General features: G+C 50.8%; 1 protein-coding gene across 1 annotated transcript in view; it reads right to left on the bottom strand.

The window, feature by feature from the left end:
* SMPD3 (sphingomyelin phosphodiesterase 3) overlaps window positions 1-19627 on the bottom strand; it is a 76809-nt gene that overhangs the window by 30748 nt on the left and 26434 nt on the right. The gene's annotated exons all lie outside the window — the stretch shown is intronic.

Here is a 19627-nt window from a genome sequence, read left to right as displayed (position 1 = left end):
TGATAATTAACAAAAAACCAAAATAACAAATCTCCCTTTACTTTAGCTTGCCAGATCATTTATCATTCAAAAATTTAGCAAATGCTTACTTCTTTCCCTTAGAGTTAAACTTGAAAGATACCATGTGTTTAGTTCTAGGATGAGCTATTTTTTCATCTCTGAAAACTTTTCTTGTATTATTTCTTTCCTGATGTTTCCCTCATCATAGGCCTCATTCCATTTATTTCTCTCTCTTATTTTAGGGCTGTGATACCATTTCCCATTTCCAAATCAGTTATTTGAACCTCATTTTGTTTTCTTTGTCTACATTTCTGGTTTGATGTTTTATTTTATCCTCAACATTACGGATTTCTTCGTTCTGTTGTTTTAGTTATGCCAACTACTACTTCCAGGTGTCTTAAAATTCTTTTATAGTTTTACCAGTGTTCTAATATGTTTCTGTTAGAGATATTAGGTTATTTATTTATTTCAAAGTAGTTATCTCCCAGTTCATCTTATTTGTTCCTAAGGCTTTTAAGATTCCATCATTAAAAACAATTGACGTTTATTGAGGGCCTACTGTGTGCAGACATTGCTGTTCAGTACTTGCAGCAGCCTGCTTCCCTTCTAAGTTTAACGTAGCAGAATTCTTCAGTTAGAGCTGCTTTGAGGGAGGTTCTGAGTAACTAAGATCTCTGGTCCATCTTTAAGATGATGAAATTGTGTTCTATGTACAACATAATGGGACTTTTTTTTTTAAAGCAGTGAGAAAATGATGACTAAGGGAAAATAAAGGTAGAAAAACATGAGGCAACCAAGCAGATCTGAAGAGAGTGAGTGAGGGGAAGTTCTCTTTATCTGATGTGGCCTCAGGTGGTGTCTTATGACCCAGGCTTGTCCTTTGACTTTTGTTGGTGGTGTCGAAATGACCCTTTGTTTTAAGTTATTACTTGAATGGCTACAGCACAGCAGAGCTTCCTCTCTCCCCCACTCTCTGCAAGCCTGTGTGGGAAACACATTCCCCATCCCAATTGGGATGGAATTGAAAATTAACAGAGGCAACTGAAGAGAAACGATGTGACGATGTGACGGTAGACATGGGCCGGGCGGCATGTAAACAATGGGACAGCTGCCTCCTTCTTGCCTTCCAGAAGTTGGTATTGATTGAGCAGCTGATTAGCCGGGTCTTTCCTGGGCTCTGAATCACAGAGGTTCCCTGCTTTTCGGTGGTGAAAGGAAGGCTTCCCGGGGGCTCTCTGTTCCCACAGAACTCCAGAGTGGCCTCATTTCACACCTCTCGGGAAACAATCTTCCAGTGACAGATTGATTGCTGTATGGGTGGTTACCAAAAAAGAATCTATTTTATTAGCTGTTTGTCTTGCAAAGTGAAATCGGTTTTTAAAACTTTATCAAAATGTCATCATCCCAGGGTTTAAGAACATGCCCTCTGGCTGTGAGGAAGATCCGAAGATCCCACAGGTAAAGAGTCCTGTCAGGGTCCCCCAGGGAGCCCCAGGCTCTCTCAGGGGCGGGGAGGGCACCGAAGGGATTTCACTAAACCTCATCCTGGAGTCTGAATTGTCTTTTTTTTTTTTTTAATTCATCAAGAAAAAAAATCTAGACATTCATATACACGAGAGACTGAAGGGAACTTTGCTTTTCTGCTTGAGGAGGAAATAGAAACCATTCAATTTACTCATTCTTTATAGGTTAAAAACAAGGAACTACATTAAGCAATTGAAAAGTATTTGGTGTCGTATTGTTGGCAGTTAAAGAAAGAAGAGAGAGAGCCTGAAAGTGGCAGAGGGGAGGTGGGAGGTGGAGCTGGTTCCCTGGGCCCAGCTGACCAGCCTGCCCTCCCTGCTCTGTCTTTGGCCCCTCCCTCACCCTCACCCCGTCTTATCCAGAATGAAGGCCAATCCTCGCAGCTCTGCATCCATTTCTAGTCCCTGCTCCCCTCTTGCCTGGCCTCATCCCTTCCTGCACGGTTGCCGTAACCAGGCCTGCTTCTGAGCGCTTCCATCACACTCCATGTCAGGCCTGTGATTCCCACACGAGCAGCTCTGAGTTCATTCCGCCCTGGTCCAGCACCTCCAGACCTCCTTTTGAGCACAGAACAAATCTTCCCACCTATCTGGCATGGGGGCCCTTGGAGAAGGGGCCCTGCCCTCCTCAGCCTCAATTCTGCCTTTCCCTTCCTCCTACTCATTCGTTCTGACAGCCCAACCTGTAGCCCTCACTTTCCTGGAACATGCCATGCTCTTTCACGCCTCCATGTCTTTGCACCTGCTGTCCCCTGACTCTGGAACACCCTTCCTGGTCGGTCCACTTGGCACCCATCCTCCAAGGCTCAGTTCTACAGCTCTCACCCCTCCCCTTGATCGCACACCCACTGGGCTTTGTACCAGCAGCCTAGAGCCCCCTGGGTGTGTGTGTGGCGGGGGGGGGGGGGGGGGGGGTGGAGGTGACGTCCAAAAGGCGAGCAGGTGCCTGGAGCATGCAGGGCTGTGACCACTTGGACCCCGTGATAAAGTCACAGCTGTAGGCGTCCGTTCTCAAGGAGGGCAGGCAGAGGAGAAAAGGGGTCAAGGATAGAACCTCGGGGTCATCCCACTTTGGGCTTGGTGTGGAAAGAGGAGCCAAAAGGAGCCCTTGGGAGAAGGTGGAAGAATGCAGAAAAGGTGGCTAAAATATAGCCCTGTTTTTATTTCATTCTCGGACAATCTTCATTTCTTTTTCACTTAGAATAGCTGGAAAAGGAGGGCTGCATGTGGCAGTCCCGGGAATGAGAAAACCATGTGTCAAAGCTGTTGCTGAGTCCCTCACCCTATTTTTACCTTCCTCACACTACCTCTTTGAGGCCCGAGGAGGGAGCCTGGCCCGAGGTGGCCTGAGGTGGCCTGCGCCGGCGTCTCTGAGGCAGATGTGGCCAGCCAGCGCCTCCTTCTCCAGAACCCACCGAAAAGCTGCTTATTCACTTCTCTTGACCAGAAATAAATGCATTAGACACATGTTCTCAGGCAATCTTGAGGGACGTGAACACAAAATTACCCCATAAATTACTTGTGTTTCCTTTCCTCAGTTCAAAGTTGGGCTTTTCTGTTCACATTAGTTACATTAACATTGGGCAGTAATTAGTGTTCTTAAAATAGAATGCCCATATTACCAAGTTTAGAAAGAAAAACCACCTAGGAATGAAAACATGCGCACACATGTGAAATGCCATTCCATTAGCCACAGACTCCATTATGAGCCCTGGTGGGCGCCTGTCCGTGGGGTTTGCGGCCGAGCACACTGTGGCAGACCGTGTCTGCGGTCGCTGTGCATGCTGTTCCCGGCTCCGGGTCAAGGAAGCCTTTGACATCGTGGCCAGGAGCTCTGGGGGTTCGCCAGCCTCTAATTACATTTCTGTTTTTAAATATTGATAAACAGTCCCTCTGTTGACTCAGACGTTTTTAAACACTAAGCCTGTAGTTGTTGGCTCTGAACAAAGAGAGCAGATCCTTTGGGCTCCTCAGGCCCGCAGAGCCCCTCCCCGTGCCTCACAGCTCTCGGACTGTCATTCAAACACCGAAGGAATAAACTGTCCCTCTGGGTCACTTCAGGATTCAGAGTCAGGCCTGGCTGGGCTGCAGGCTGAGGCCCTGCTGGCCTCTGCTACCACCAGGGCTCCTACTCTGGGTTCAGGGTGGAGGTGCGAGACGAGGAAGGAGGGACCACTTCCCCGGGGCATATCCGGCCACCTCCTTGCTTCATTTGTGAATGTTAGTCCCTGGTGTCCGCCCCACCCCCAACACTGTTGCTAACACTGTTGCTACCTGGGAGGGAGGGGAATGGGACTGGATGGGATCCCTTCTAGTGCCATGGGGTCCAGAGAGCTATGTGTCAACCATCCCATCTTGGGGACTCTGACATAGACGGATCCTCCAGGTCCAGGCTCCCCCAGAGCCAGCTGACTGCAATGTGGGGGCGTGGTGGTGGCCCCCATTCTTCTTAGAGGACTTGAAGCCAAATCAGCTGTTTCTTTTTTTGTTTTGTTTTGTTTGTTTTTATATTTTTATTGATTTCAGAGAGGGAGGGAGATAGAAACATCAGCAATGAGAGAGAATCTTCAGTAGCCTGCCTCCTGCATACCCCCTCCTGGGGATCGAGCCCACAACCCAGGCATGTGCCCTGACCAGGAATCAAACCGTGACCTCCTGCTTCAACCACTGAGCCACACCCACTGGGCCCAGTCAGCTGTTTTTTTGTCCTGACTGCCGGGTTACCTGTCCTCTTTCACTGGAAGACTCAGCCAGTGGCCAGGCATCAGCATTGCTTCTGTAGGGACCATGGCCAGAGCGGAGTACCTCGTTACAAGTGGGTGTGTCAGTGACATCCTCGATGCTCTGAAGCCCCTGGCTCCATGGGGCTAAGGCCAGGTTCCTGATGTCATCACACCTCCCCACTCACACCACAGCAGTGCCCCTCTACTACTGTCTTCACCATTTTATCGGTGAGGAAACTGAGGCCCAGAGAGGAAAAGCTTACAGCCCAAGATCACAGTGGAGGAGCTGGGGTTTGAACCCAGGTCCATCTGACTCTGAAACAAGAGCTCTTCTCAATCCACCCTGCCACAGAGCCTCTTGGTCCCACTTCCTGCCTTCCACAAGTGGCCACCCTCAGATACATGCATCAGGGGTGATGTGGTCCTGGGTGAGGGTCAAGGGCTCTGTTGAGGTACCAGAAATCATGGTGCTTTTTGTCTAGTCCTATGTAGCTCTGTTGGGGTGTCCCCCCTTTAGTTGGGGACCTTGTTGACATGACCCATTTGGGCTCTAACTTTAAGAGGTAATTATGGGTCAGCTTGGGGACCATCAGGCCCTTCTGCTATATCCCAGGAAATGGACCTAACCCTATTAGATGGTAAATCAGATATAATCAGCTCCTAATTCAATATGGTGGCTTCAAGTAACATTTATCAAGATACAGAAGCTGGTCCAATGAGTTAGAAAACAGTGGCAGTTGGAATAGACTCAGACAAAAATCAACCTGCACTTTCTGACATTAAAAAAAAATTAGGCCCTGGCCGGTTTGCTCAGTGGATAGAGCGTCGGCCTGCTGACTGAAGGGTCCCAGGTTCGATTCCGGTCAAGGGCATGTACCTTGGTTGCGGGCACATCCCCAGTAGGGGGTGTGCAGGAGACAGCTGATTGATGTTTCTCTCTCATTGATGTTCCTAACTCTCTGTCCCTCTCCCTTCCTCTCTGTAAAAAATCAATAAAACATATATTTTTAAAATAATTAGTGGAAGAGACAAAGGTTTTCAGTACCATATTGTAGGTACACACACTCTTGTGCTTCAAGCACAGATGGGGGCACCTTTCAGACTGGCCGTGTGCACACCTGCAGCCTCACCCTGTCATGGTCACATCCTTCAAATCCTGACAAAGGTGCCGAGATACCGCAACGCTGCCCTGTTCAAAGTGAAGCTGGGAGATTCAGGGCTGGCCATTCCTACCCTCCTGTGCCTGAGGGTGTAAGACTCTCAGCTCCTGTACAGGATCAGTTCAGAGTGGGAAAGAATTTCTCTTCTGACTGGTGGTTTGGGAGTCACATAGGCCACATAATCAGGTTACTGGGTGCTGGTGACTGGATCTGTTACTTTTGGATTGGATTGAAGTTTCTATCCCCTCCTTTTTCCACTGCCAACCTAGCTGACCAACAGTGATCCCAGGCCCACAGTAGACACTTCTCTGCAAACTCACCAAGGCCACTAGGAGCCAACAATGTTCCAGAGATTCCCTTAGCTTAAGGAGCCTGCCTCATAGACTTGCCTGCGAGCTCCTCCGACACCTTTCTCCTGCACCAGGGCTGGCTGGTGACCTTCCTCTGATCCGGAAAACAAAAGTAATTTGTGGGGCTGCATCCGGTGCTAAGATGATTCTGGCATGCACATCTGTCATAACCTGAGGACAAGCTTCGGGCCAGAATCATGATTCAGTCAGGCTTTTCGTCTTGGCACCGGCTGCAGGGGCACCGGCTGCAGGAGCCCCGCAGAGTGGCCCCCGGCGCCCCCCCGCCCCTCCCCCCCCCATCCCGTGAGGTCAGTGATGGCAGTGGAGGCGCATGCACGCTAGTGGTGAAGGTGTGGGGCTTCCCCCCAGTGGTCTGGCTATTATGGAGCACTGTGGGGGGTGACTGAGTGTTTAAGGCACTGGCTGGTCAGAGCCTTTCTTCATTGGATGCTGGTATCTCAGTCGGGAATGCAACCCCCAGCTGGAATGCATCTCCCCTGGGAAGTCAGTGTGCTGAATTAGGAGGCTTCCAGGAAGATGCTGAGAAAGGCGAGAATGGCTCATCAGGACTGAGAGGAACTCTGCTGACTTGCTGGCGAGGAGGCTTTGTTCTGTAATGATGATGAGCTAGTTTTCCCTCTTGAGGCTGGAGAGTGGATTTGTAGACGCTGTATCAGGGTGCAGTACACCAAGTGCCATGCCCCTCCCACCCCAGGTCCTTTCCTTCTGTAGTTTTCTGCCCTCGAATGCCCAGGTGGCTCACTTCTTCACGTCCCTACTTAAATGTCACCTCCTTGGAATAGCCTGTATCACTCTGTACAGAATAACATTCCTTCCATCACCCTCTCTCCTTATCCTGCTCCATTTTTCTTTCTAAAACATCACCACTGAACACATTATGCATTTCCATCCTGTCCTTCGGCCTGCACTAGAAGGCACAGCCCCATGAAGGCAGGGGTTATGTCTGTTTTGCTCACAGTTGGATCTGTGACACTCAGAACAGCACCTGGCTCATAGCAGACACCAGTGCAAATTTGTTGCAGGTAGGAACTGAGCTCCGGGTAAACAAAAGTGCCCTGGCTCACCACTACCTCTGTCTTTATGCCTGAAAACGGGAAGACAGAGCCACTGCCCTGGAGGGATGCTATTTCTTGGTGTCAGGAAGGCTGGTTGAATCCGTTAAATACCAAACATGAGCTCTCAACATCCAGGATTTTTAAGTCTTTTCTTCTAATCATTATTCGTGATCATGGGAGCTGTAAGCATTTTGGAAGTGGATTTGGTGTGATTAATTTCTTTCCAAGCCTAATTCTTTACGGAAAACAAACATTTGGAATGAATGGACTTGCCGATGTTTGATTGTTTGCATGATAATTTACCCCAACTCCTTTAAAAACCAGGGCTGGGCTGGTTGTGAAATCCTTCACCCCATCTTCCTGTCACGAAGAGAAGGCCCCCCTTCTCTGTGACAGCACTTACAGAGTGCCTGTGGCTAGAAGGGTGACACAGGAGGCAGAGGGCCGGGAAGAGCTGTCGGAAAGCCCATGCACTTAATTTGCAGGCAGCACCAGTCCTTCCTGGTGAGGCCGCAGCACCTCACCTGGTTTCCGCTTTCTCCTGGAATCCCCGTGACCACAGTTTAGCAAAGGCAAGGGTGAGAGTGCAGGGGGTGGGGCAGCGGAGGGTCTGGCAAGGAACCGGCAGGAGCAAGACTGCAGGGACAAGTCAGGGTCCCCTCAGGGAGGAGGGCGGGAGTCACCCGTGCCCCTGCCCCCGGTCATGTTTGCAGCCCTGCCCAGTATAGAATCTGGTGTCACAACAGCCTAAGACACTGTTTCCAAGAATATAACATAGAAAAGAAAGCTTTCCGCAGGAAATGGACGGGTACTAGTACTTGGCAGGGCCACTCCAGTGACCTGGACACTGTGTGGGAGGCCCCATCCTGGCAGCAGCAGAAGTGGGGCAGCCCTGAATGTCCCGTTACCCTAGTCACGCGTCCAGACTTCAGGGCCCCGCGGGCCACGCTGGGGTAGAAGCTGGCTCTCCCCCTGATATTAGCAACTCCCAGAGTGTGGGATTGTCCTCCTGGTTTGATGTTTAACTTTGGAGATTTATCTTCTGTGGCATCTGTAGCATTTGGGTGAAGACCTATTTCTAAGGCACTACCAGTGGGTGGGGACTGCAGGGTTTCTTTCCCACGGCAGGTGTTTGGACGAGGTTCTGGGTCGCAGCCTCGGGACGCACGGCCGCCCCGCATCTTCCGTCCCACTGGCCTGGACTGCACGGTGCCCATGGCCCTGCCGCTGCCCGGCCAGGTGTCGCTCACGGCGGCGAGGCACAGAATCATTCTGTCTGCGAGGCCTTATGAGTGAACCAAGCTGCACGCAGATGAAAATGGTGACTTGGGGTAAAGCGTGTGGCCTGAAAGCCCTTTTCCTCGTTCAGAACCGTAAGTAAACATGACACGGGCCCTGGAGAATGCCAGCTCAGCCGCACGATGGCACCCTCCGCCCCCCCCAGGCACAGCCCTTCCGTGTGAAACCCCCGCTTCATTCCCCCTCCTCGGAGGGGACAGTTCAGAGGCTGACACGGAGGCCTTAGCCTCTCCCCGCTGGGCCCCACCCTGAGGGTGGAAATCAGAGTCATCCTCTCCCTCCGCCCAGCACTTAACAACAACTAATACCGGCAGTACGACCTTCATGCCGACACAGTGCCCTGTGCCTTGCCTCACCCAGGCCTCAGCCCTGAGGCTCGAAAAGGGTCTGAGAAGACCCAGCAGTCACAGCTCTTGCCCTTGGCCAGCAGCCGGGCTGGGATTCGAAGTCTCTTAGGTCTGATGCTAGAGCCCATGGAGCCTGTTGGATGATTCATTTCTTATTCTCTACCCAGAGACAATGAGGCGTAAACCAGAATAAAAGGGGGCTATTATGATATCACTATTTGCCGTTTATCTAAATTAGATAATAAATCATGGAGCTGCTTGAAACAATATACATGTCAACCTCCTAACATCTAGTTATCACTTAGTGCCATTTGATGGTGCCTCTGGTATAATTAACACTTTCGTCTGGAAAACATGGTATTTCTGTGAAATGGAAAAGTGAATGAGAAAATAAATCTAACCCACCCTCCTCTTCCTGGGGGACAGGGCAGCAGACCCTGGTGTCAGTCAGCTGCGATGGCTTGGCCTGAGGGAGGATGAGCAAGCCTTCCCAGCCCTCTCCCTGCCAGGACTGTGCCCTGGGCAGGGGGAAGCCTGTCGCCACGGTAGCAGCAGGCCCAGCTGAGAGATGCTCACCAGCCCTAAATAACTTCGTGCCCATTCATCAGCCTCAGCATAATTGGGCATCTGCCACTGGCATCTCCAGATGTTTGCCTGTATCAGACGTCGACGCGGTTCAGTGTTTTCATTGAGAGCCTCGTAAAAAGCTCTAGCTGGTTGGGGACGCTTATTGTTCATTTTATTTGAGTTCCTTATCATGTGCAAAATGTTCCAGGCACCATTAGGAGACACAAAAGACTCAGAAAACACAGTTTCAGGGGGCGGAAGCTCACTGTAGCGTGGAGGAGACACGGGCCACGCCGACATTTACAAACATTTGCTGCACACAATCAGCTGGTAGGAATGAAAGGTGCTCAGGGCAGAACATCAGGGCACGGGGGCAGGTGGTGGAGGCTGAGGATTTAAGGCTCGCCGGAGGGCAGCTTCTAAAATCAGATGGGTGTTCCAGGCTGTTCGCTCATTAATATGGTCTTCAGGTTCATTCTCAGGGAGATCGGGGTGTGGGGGCCAGAAAAGGATCAAGAAAGATTAAAGGGGACATATGAAGGGCTGGTTCAGGCACATTATAATTATTGCTGAGCCATAACTGTAGCTTGGAAAGATGCATTGATTCACACATAGGTTGCTCGGGGCATTTAAAGGAAAATAAAACGTTGGCAATGAGAACTGTCCCATCCATTTACCAAATTCACGTCTGAGGCAGTATCATGGAAATGCGGAAAACCCTGCTCTTGGCATAAATTAAAGAAAGCCATCTTCCTTGGACAAGGATAATTTAAATGATCAATAATCTCTTTTGAAAGCATACTCTGAGAGTACTCCTTTTAAAAATTGACTTCATTTATTCTCCTCCTCTTATCAAAAAATATTTGTGAAGGTTTATAACAAAAGATATGACAGTGATGTATTACTGTAAAATAGAACTGGGAAATGAGAACCCAGTAAAAAAAGAGAATACAAGTTTTCTAATTAGAATAGCTTTTGTGACCAAGCTCTGAATTTAGGTCTGAGCTTCCTGTAACCCCAGGTGAAAAGGGAAACAGAATAACACAGGTTCAACTACTAAAGTGGACATAGGATACCAATTCATGAGTATTTATTTGTGGTTTTATAAAAGCAAGGGAGGTGGAGGAAGCTTCTGGGGAAGTGGGGGAGATGTTTTCTAAATATTTAGAAAGGAAGAGATGGATTTTGAAATTTTTGTGTGAGAGGCTGGGCTTGGGTGACAATGACAGACACATCCACTAAAATCTGGGTGAAACCGGGGTGGCTCCGATCCCATCAGATTACTGCTGAGTGAATCACTTCCCGTGGCGAGCAAGCCAAGGCCACGGCCCAGGACCCCGGTGTTCAGCATCCTCGGGTGTTCTGTTTCTCTGGTCTGCCTAGGCCGTGCCTGGTCCATTTTGCACAAAAAGAACTCAGCCGTAGCTCTGTCTCCCCTGGTTTGAGAAGTCAGGAGAGTAGGGGCAGATTCTCGGCTTCTCTGGGTGTCTGCCTGCTACTAGAGCCACGCAGTGAGTGTTGGAAGAAAATAACCCACAAACTAACAAGGGGGGAAATATCCACAAAATGACAAATACCACTCGAGACTTAGTGGGAGCCTTTTCGGAGCTCTGGATGACAGTAACCAGATCTGCCAGTTTTTTTGGTGGAGAGTCCCTGGATGGACCTGCCCAGGGGCCGGGGGCAGTTATGAAGCATTGGATGGATAAATACAGTTTTAACGCTGGGCTTCTTTTTAGAGGGACCTGTCATGGCCCTTTGGATGGAGTGCTCATCGGGGGCTCTGCTGTGGGCTGGGCCCTGTCAGCTGTCCTGCGGGTGGGAGGTGGGCCCTGCGCGGTGGCGGGGAGGGAGGGATGGTGGTGGGGGTGGGACCCGCAGTGAGAAAGCTGACCTGTCCCCCCAGCAGGCTTCAGGGTGGGGTTGGAGCAGGCACTGTGTTTTCCCAGCTGGTTTGCAGCTGCCTTTTGTCCTCAGTTACTCAGTGCAGATTCCTGTGCTGCTCTAAAGACCCTTTGTGTTTCATTGAGCATTTGTTGGAACGCTCTCTAGAGGGATCGTTTGCCCTGCAGAGAATGCCGTTCCTGAGAAATGGAGCCCTGGGCCCAGGTGGGCAGCGTCTCAAGGAGGCTCCTGAGGTCGGGGAGCCTGGGGGTTGGGTGCAGTGAGGGCAGAGGGCCATCAAGCCGCCAAAAGGAAGGATGCATTTGTGAACAAGACATCACCATTGGCCAAGGTAGGGCCCTGTGGGTCCCTCTGTCTGGCCCGAGCTGGGTCTGTGTTGGGGCAGTTGTGTCCGACGTGAGGAGAGCACACATGGCAGCAGCTCTCATGCCGGGTGAGAGGCTTGGGGTAGGTCAGGTTTCCTCCCTGCACCTCGGTTTTATTCATCTCCCGAGTAAGGGTTTGAACAGTTCCTCAGTAACACCAGATCTCGGGGTCCTGAGGTAAAGTGCACACAGTTCTGCCCATTGCCTGGCGCAGAGCTAACGGAGGCTGTGGTGGTGATTACCGTGGTTAATGTCGTGCCCTGGAGGCCGAGGGGCCCACCAGCTCCCTCTCCCACCTTGACACAGGTTTTACACGCACAGGAGAGGGGCTGAGCTTAGCCCCCCAGTCGAGCAAGCCTCACGGCCTCCCTGACGCTGTGTGAGAAGTGGGGCGTTCAGGCAAGTCCTGCCTGTCCCCTGAGGACTGTGTGAGAATCAAGGCTGAGAAGGCCCCGAAGAGGCCGCCAAGCCCCCAACTCAGCTTCACGAGGACTAACGACAGTACTCAGAGGGCCCTCAGCGCAGCACCCGACCACAGCTGCCAAGTCCTACAAGTGGTCAAACCACCGAACACCAAACACACATAAAGGTTAAGATCAGGAAAGCAGAGCTGGAATCCAAAAGTAAACAGAAAGCAGCTCTAAGCCGTCGAAGGCGGCCACAGCACCTCCGATTCCAGCATGCTTTGTTTTGTAAGGAGAGACTCGAAGCCCTCACTCAGAGCCAACTGCTTTCATTTAACACACGGTTCTGACAAACGTAACTTGGTTTCAATAAAATAAAAACCAAACCAAGAGAAAAAGCACAAGGTAAGCGTCTCTGCAAATCTCAAATGTGTGAGATCATCACGGTGAGGAATTGGCCTGGGCACGCTCCCGATTCCCACTCAAGACTGATACTGTATGATTGCCATATTTCTGTAAATAGGAGCCCCCAGCTAGGAAGACAGGGTGAAATAATATTCCGTCCATGTTGCTTAAGGAGGCGTGTATGATACATGTCAGGAGGTTGTGCTTTGGAAAGTTTCAGTTCATGAAGAGGGAACGGAACCATGTTTATTGAGCACCTACTATGTACTCACCTTTTTTTTAGAGAGAGAGGAAGGGAGAGATAGAAACAGCAATGATGAGAGAGAATCATTGATAGGCTGCCTCCTGCACGCCCCCCACTGGGAATCAAGCCAGAAACCCAGGCATGTGCCCTGACTGGGAATTGAATCGTGATCTCCTGGTCCATAGGTCGAAGCTCAACCACTGAACCACACCAGCTGGGCTGTGGATGCTTTTTTCATGTCACCCTCTACTTCCCTCCAATTCTGGGCGGAGTGCTTGTGTGCAATGCCTGCTCTCTGACAACAGGTGGACCCACTGGGCTCAGCTCAGGTGATGCCCTGGAACAGTGGTTCTCAACCTTGGCTGCACATTAGAATCACCTGGGAATCTTTTTAAAATCCTGATTTCTGGGCCTCATCCTCCAGAAATTTCTGTTTCTTTGTTACTAATGTTGTGGCCCCACCCCATAACAAAGAAACAGAATTTCCAGAGGATGAGGCCCAGAAATCAGGATTTTAAAAAGATTCCCAGGTGATCCTAATGTGCAGCCAAGGTTGAGAACCACTGCCCTGGAAGGTGGTGACCCATCAGCTCCCTGTGGGGCCGCTCGTTCCTGTGCTGGCCTTTGGAGTTTGGGTAACTCTGAGGGCCGGGGTGGGGTTACTCTCCCCACTCCTGAATCCAGGATGAAGCCCTGTCCATGTGGGTAGACCTTGGGCAGTGGAGTCCTTGCAGCCGGAAGATAAACAGCTGCGAGAGCCCATCCCGCGAGGTAGTTTTGTGAACCCTTCTTCCAGGGAAAGTTACTCCTGGTGACAGGCTGTTTTTCATTCTTTAATCATTAAGAAAAATACATCCATTTCAGCTCATTCAAAACAGTGGAAAACCATTGAGGTTTTTCCTGTGTAAAGGTCAAACTATAAAAAGATAAGTGGACCCAGAGAAATCCAGGCTAGTTATGAAAATGTGGCAGTGCATATAATGGATCCCAAAACAGGATTTATTCCTTCTTTGGAAACGGCTCATAATAACCCCCTCTCTTCTCCCCAGTGTGTGTTCAATTCCTGTTTTTAGGTTCAATGGGTTGCGCGTGGGCTGTGCAGACCGGGTCTGGATCAGAACCTCTGAGCGGCTGCTGCCCAGCAAGCATGGGACCAGAACAAGTGCCCTCACTTTCCTGAGCCTCAGTTCCCTGTCCTGCAAAACCGGACGACCCCTCCGCCTCCCACACCGAGAACCTTCCCCACCATCCCGTCCGTGACTTCCACCCGAGAGGCGGGCAGCTGAGGTCTGGCTTGACCGGCTGGCTCTGCTGGCTCTGAGGAGTGCCCACCAGACCTCGGCCCGGAGGCAGGTCCCCTGCTCTGGCCTCTTTCCCCACCTCCGGCCCCTGGCCGATAAGGCTCTGCTGTGCGTGGACTTGGGTGACCTGTGAGGTCCTTGCCGCTGGGAGATAAACAAGTAGCTGCGACATCCCCATCACGAGGACGTTTTTTAAAAGGTACTTGGTAATATAACTGTTTCTGTGAGGCTGAGCGAGTAATGGGGGGATGATAGAGTAGTTTGAAAGCACAGCCTGGACAGTAAAATCCTCGCTTCTCTCTTTATTAATTAAGAGCTTGGAGAAAATCTTTTAAGAGTGTCTTTGGGAAGATAAGGAACAGCTGTGTCCCCTCTTTGGCCAAAGGAGGCTCCATCTCTGCTCAGTTCTGTGAGGCCCAGCCTGTCTCTCTCACCTCAGCCCGCCCACTGGTGGACAGAGGAGGGGATCTGGGAGGTGGTCAGGTTTCCTGGTGGCCGTCCCGGGGCCTGGGGGCTGGCATTTGTTTCCCGATTCATGTCCAAGTCGGAACAGAAGAAATGGCATGTACAACACTCTGTAGGGGGGAGCCCCGGCGCCTGGGTCTGGTCAACAGGGGGGGCACGAGGGAGGCTGGCAGCAGTCACATCTCGTTTGAGTTCCACAAACGTCACACGGGCTGCATCAGGGCAGGGCTTAGAGGCAGCAGGGCCGGGTCCGAGGTTGCCTTGGTTCCTCAGGGACATGGTGGCAGGGATGCAGGAGATAATGACTCTGGTACCACATGGAGGTTCAGGGAGAGGTGGGCCTGGGCACTTGGGCAGATGGTGAAATGAGATGGGGGAGAGGGGAGGGATTTAGGCATCTACGGTGAGTCAGACTGGGACGAGTAGCAACTGCGGTGCCTGAGGGACATTCAGGTGGACCTGCCCATGAGAGCAGGGGACATAAAAGGGCACAGTTAGGGAGAGAGTCAAGCCCGAGATAGAAATGTGCATGCCTGTGTGCCGGCCGGTAACTGAAGCCAAAAAATGGACAAGGTCCCACAGGGCGAGCACAGGGCCAGGGCCAGGAAGAAACTCCAGGAGTCACTGACATTCGAGTTTGAGGAAACAGACTCCATGGAGAAGCCTAAGGAGCCAGCAGAGAGGTGACCGGGAGAGCACGGGGTCAGGGGGGCCCCCCCGAGAGGAGAGTGTGCAGGGGTGGAGGCAGCAGGGAGTAGTCCCTAGAGGCTGGGCTCACAGCTGGGGGAACCTTCGAGTGGCTGAGAGGGAGTGGCTGCAGGTCAGGCTGTGGCTTGTTTCTCTGGATGGAAGGTTCAAAGTGGGCTTCTTGGGGGTTTCTAGGAGATCTATCTATAGAAACTATCTTACTCCTTAGTTAAAATTCCTCCCTGCTCGGGTAACCTGAAAAGTGTAACCACGGCTGCTGTGTTTATATTATTTTAGTCTTGACTTTAAAACGTATTTATAGCAGACCCTTATTTTAAATATCAACATGAAACTCTGTTTTGCTGTCCTTTATACTCTTCAGATGACGAGCCTAATGTAAAAGATCTATAAATTACCTAGGTAATTTGGAGAGTGTACCTCTTCAGCTTTTTTCCTTTTTTAGGTCACAGAGATCTGTCTTAGCCTATTAGGTGTTTAATGTGACACGCTCTGCTTCGCAAAGTAAAAGAGAAAGGGGAGCTTTGGGCTCAGATACAGCAGCGTTCCCCCCAAATGTGTCCAACAGCCTGATTTAGTATTAAAGCTCTGAAATGATTGATTATCCATTAGGGTAGCTATTTAAAGAGTTCATTGCATCAGATTCAAACTGACAACATCTGCTCAGCGAAGGCAGCTAGGCGAGGTCAGGCAGAACCAAGTGGGATCTGAATGGAGCTATGGATTCTGCCTTCCGTGAGGCTCCGAGACCAGACCTCCATTAAGAAAGTAACAGGGTTGCTGTCGCCACTGTGCCTGGTGAGCAGGCATGTGCCAGTTGCTTCCTGCTGGCCTCAGGTCAGGGAGGATACCTCGCTGTGAATGAAAACACTCCCGGGCACAGCTCAGAGCCAGCCCTTCCCTCAGCTCTGTGCTTCCTCTCTTCCTGTGTCCCCCTGTCCCCTGCCTCTCTCTCTCTCCCTGAGGCCTCAGACCCTGAGCTGTCCCAGGCCCACACTCCCTGTCCCGTCTTCCCTCCACAAGTCATTGCAACCCCTCCTGACCTCATCCAGCATGTCACGGACAAACTGCAAAGTCCAAGTCTAAGCCCATTGTCTCCTCCTCAACCTGGCAGGTTTCCTCTGAATGGCACCACCCAACTCATCCCCTTCCCCGCCCCCCTCCCCATTCTGCCTCCTTGTATGCTTAGCAAACAGTTTATCTTGGCAGGTTTACCAGGAAGCAATAATACTGCTAAAGCCAGGCGCTTGCTGGACTTTCACTTCTGTAGGTAGGTGTGCCTTAGGTGGGCAACGGCTGCAATTGTCCTGTTGTTCTGCTCAGACCTTTAAGTTTCTAGGCCGGAATTATTGCTGCCCATGCTCAAAAGAGCAGACCTTTGGGGCTCTGGGCCCTGTCTACCTGGTGTGTCAGAGCACAGGCAATGCTCTATTCCAGGGGCACCTGGGCTGGCCCTAGGGCCTGCCTGTCCAAGCCAGGAAGGAAGCCTGTGTCCTTGGAGCGTGCCACAGTCCCCACAAAAGCTCCACGGCTGGAAAGCTGCCTGTGGATTTCTGGGACACTCATTCACAAACACCGCACCCAAAAGCTCTTTGTAATGGCTGCCCAAACCTCGATTCAGGGCTGGTACATTCATCCCCTAGGTACAACCTCACAGCTGTGTCCCGCCCTGAGAATTGTCCTCAGCAGAGGCAAACTGCCTCCCTCAAGGTTAAGCCCCTCCTAGAGGTTGGCCTGTGACCAATGACTGGCTGATGGGCAGGGGGCAGCAAGGCCAGGCCCCTTAGCTTCATTTGGGACCACTCCGAGGGGCCATCTCAGCTCCCACGATCCCTGATGAACACTAAAGCCTCAGGTTCAACCACAATCTGGGTCAGTTTCTCCCTCTTCCTGATCCTGTCTTCTCCACCTCCTGTACTCACCATCAAACCTGCATACAACTTGGGGAACCCAGGGCTGCCATGACTTAGCTGAGAGAGAGGGTGGGCTGACCCGCAGCTCCTGGCCCCATCCACAGCCACCCTGGCTATGCTGTGCTGGGATTGCTGAGACGCTGCGATTGTTCTATTGTTCTGCTCAGGCCTCCCTAAGAGGTCACTTGGGAGGCATTTGTTTGGTTTTTGGACTTGAACTTAGGAAAAACTGTGCTTCTTTGGGCCTTTAGTCCGTGTTTGATTTGTGTTTATGCTACCAATACCAACAATTGGGGAAGAGATTGGGCTTTCTTTGCTTTGGCTACTAGGAAGCTCAGAGCCCAGTGGGCAGCCCATGTGTTGCAAGACATCTGGCACCTTCTGAGCTCCCTTCACATGCCTCCTCACTGTTAATATTTGTGTTGTTTTGCTGTATCACACAGCTTCCTCTGAGCTGCCTCAAAGTCTGTTTGGAATGAAGTGGGGATATAAATAAATGAGCACATACATATTGCCATAGAGGTATCCTATCAGACAGACCTAGATGCCAAGTCACACTTTCTCTAAACCATAGTTTCTTCAGCCAAGGAATAGGTCTGATACCTACATCGCAGAATTATTTTGAAGGCATATGCAGTAAGCACGTGTCTGGCAGGCATCAAGTGCCCACTAAATGGCAGACCTTGATAACAAAATTTTTAAATATTTTTTTATTGATTTCAGAGAGGAAGGGAGAGGGAGAGAGAGAGAGAAACATCAATGGTGAAAGAGAACCATTGATTGGCTGCCTCCTGCACGCCCCCTATCAGGGATCGAGCCCGCAACCCTTGCATATGCCCTTGACCGGAATCAAACCCGGGACTCTTCAGTCCGTAGGCCAATGCTCTATCCACTGAGCCAAACCAGCCAGGGCTAATAACAATTTTTTATAAGATCATGTTGCTCCGTGGAAGAACATACTCTTGCATTGGGTTGGGTCTCCCTCCTTCCTTCTGTCATGTGCTGGCTGTCAGTCAAGATGCATTCTGGCCTGTTGGGTTTTGCTTTCTTGTGGGAGAAAGATGCCCACCCACACACCCACAGTTCACAGCTGACCGTGTGGACCAGCAGAAGAGACGGTGGAAATGTTCGCCAACTGTTAATCCAGGCGGGTGGCTGCACGGTTAAAACGCCTACAATATAAATGAGTACCTACTTGGCTGGAGAAAAACTAAAAATAAAACTCTCTTTGTAAATTGAACCTTCATAAAATGAAAAAAAAGTTGTAGATGAGAAATTGGTGATGAGTAATTTAACCAAGACAATGTAAATCGAGGCCTTTGAATACTTTAAATATAACCATCTGATATAAAAAGAATTGCGCTAAATTTTTTAAAGCTGAGATCTTTCCTGGGGTGAGAGACTTGCTTTCCTGATAGGAACATGTTCCCTAAAAGGCAAGTGGGGAAGACAAACAATAACATCTATGTCGGCATCACACCCCCCTCCAGGCAGCTTAGGAGGACTCTGCATTTGGTAGTCTATACTAGCACCCCATATGCCACACATTTGTTACCTTGCAAACCAGTTTGGAATCTATGTTGAAATAGAACAGTCCATTTCAAAGGGGAGGTGGCTTAGGAAAGTCTTTTGTTCATTCCAAAAAGCAACCGGCACCTGGCTCTGTCCCCTGAACCTTAGTCTGGAGTTCATCCAAAGATGGGTGTGAAACTGGAGTTCCTTGTCTTTCTTGGAAATGAGGAGTCTGAAGCAGGGAACCATGCCCGAGCCAGATCTAGGACAGGCCTCCTGGGTGCATCCTCCTTGGGAGGATTGGGTGATGGAACGAGAGCAGGATGCTGAGGAGGTGCCCAAGGGCAGAATGAAGAGTGGGTGGCAGGAAGGCAAAACTGGACACAGAGCAGACCCGGGTTGATCTATTTGTAGGAATGGGCCTCAGGAAGGGGGAGAGGGGTAAGGAAAGAGGGGGAGGCTGGTGGCAGAGCAAGTATCTGGTTGGGCCATTTAGTCCTGGAGGTGTGAGGGATGCTGGGCCGCACCCCTGGGCTGGTTTAGGAGAGGCAAGGTGGGCCTGGGGCAAATTGCCTCAGTGCTGCTCTAGCCACCAATGAGACAGGGAGAAGCTCGGGGTTGATGCCCTGAGCCAGGGTGCTCCTGTGGGGACTGGCTGAAATTCTGAGACCTGGACTGAGCATAGTAACCAGCCTCAGGAGTTTGGGCCTGGCTTCAGGAACCTTTCTTTAGGGGACCAGGCAGTGCAAGAGGGAAAATAGAGCCTGGGGGACCAGGGGCCTCCTAGTCTATCACCCACAGGTAGCCCCTTGCTTACCACATGTGGGGACAATGTCCCCTTCAATGCAGAGCCTGAGGAAGGAGGCAGGGTGGGGCTGCATTTTCAGTCTCTTTTAGCATCTAATGACTGTTTTCCTTAAAAACCTGTTACCTACACATTTCCTTATACCGCCAGAGTTTTGATGAGTGATAAAATCCACCTACATGGTCTTCATGTTGAAAACAAGAAGGTTATTTCCTTCCTATGGAAGATAGAGGGTCAAAGAGACTAAGGACCCCTCCCCCTGCCCGACACAGTGCCGAAGCCTCCGGGTCCAGTCTCTGAACACTGGCTGGTACATTTGCCTCATGTAATAATGGTGGTCATGATGATAATGAAGCACACAGTCTTATTCCTAAAATGAGTATAATGACCATCGTGATAAAGGCAGCATCAGTGAGTGGGGAAGAGAACAGACTTTGAAGCTAGACAGCCTGGGCCTGCATCCCGGTGCCATTGCTCAGCAGCGGTGGGAACCATGACTCTGTGCCGTGCTTCCTCGTCTTATAACCGGACTGAGTGGCTAATTGGGGAATGTGTTTA

Source organism: Myotis yumanensis, unplaced genomic scaffold (genome assembly GCF_028538775.1).
Source record: "Myotis yumanensis isolate MYYU_CA2020_CCGP unplaced genomic scaffold, mMyoYum1.0.hap1 SCAF_18, whole genome shotgun sequence".
NCBI classification, from domain to species: Eukaryota; Metazoa; Chordata; class Mammalia; order Chiroptera; family Vespertilionidae; genus Myotis; species Myotis yumanensis.
The sequence above is the reverse complement of the archived record's forward strand: the minus strand, read 5'-3'. Positions and strand labels throughout refer to the sequence as shown.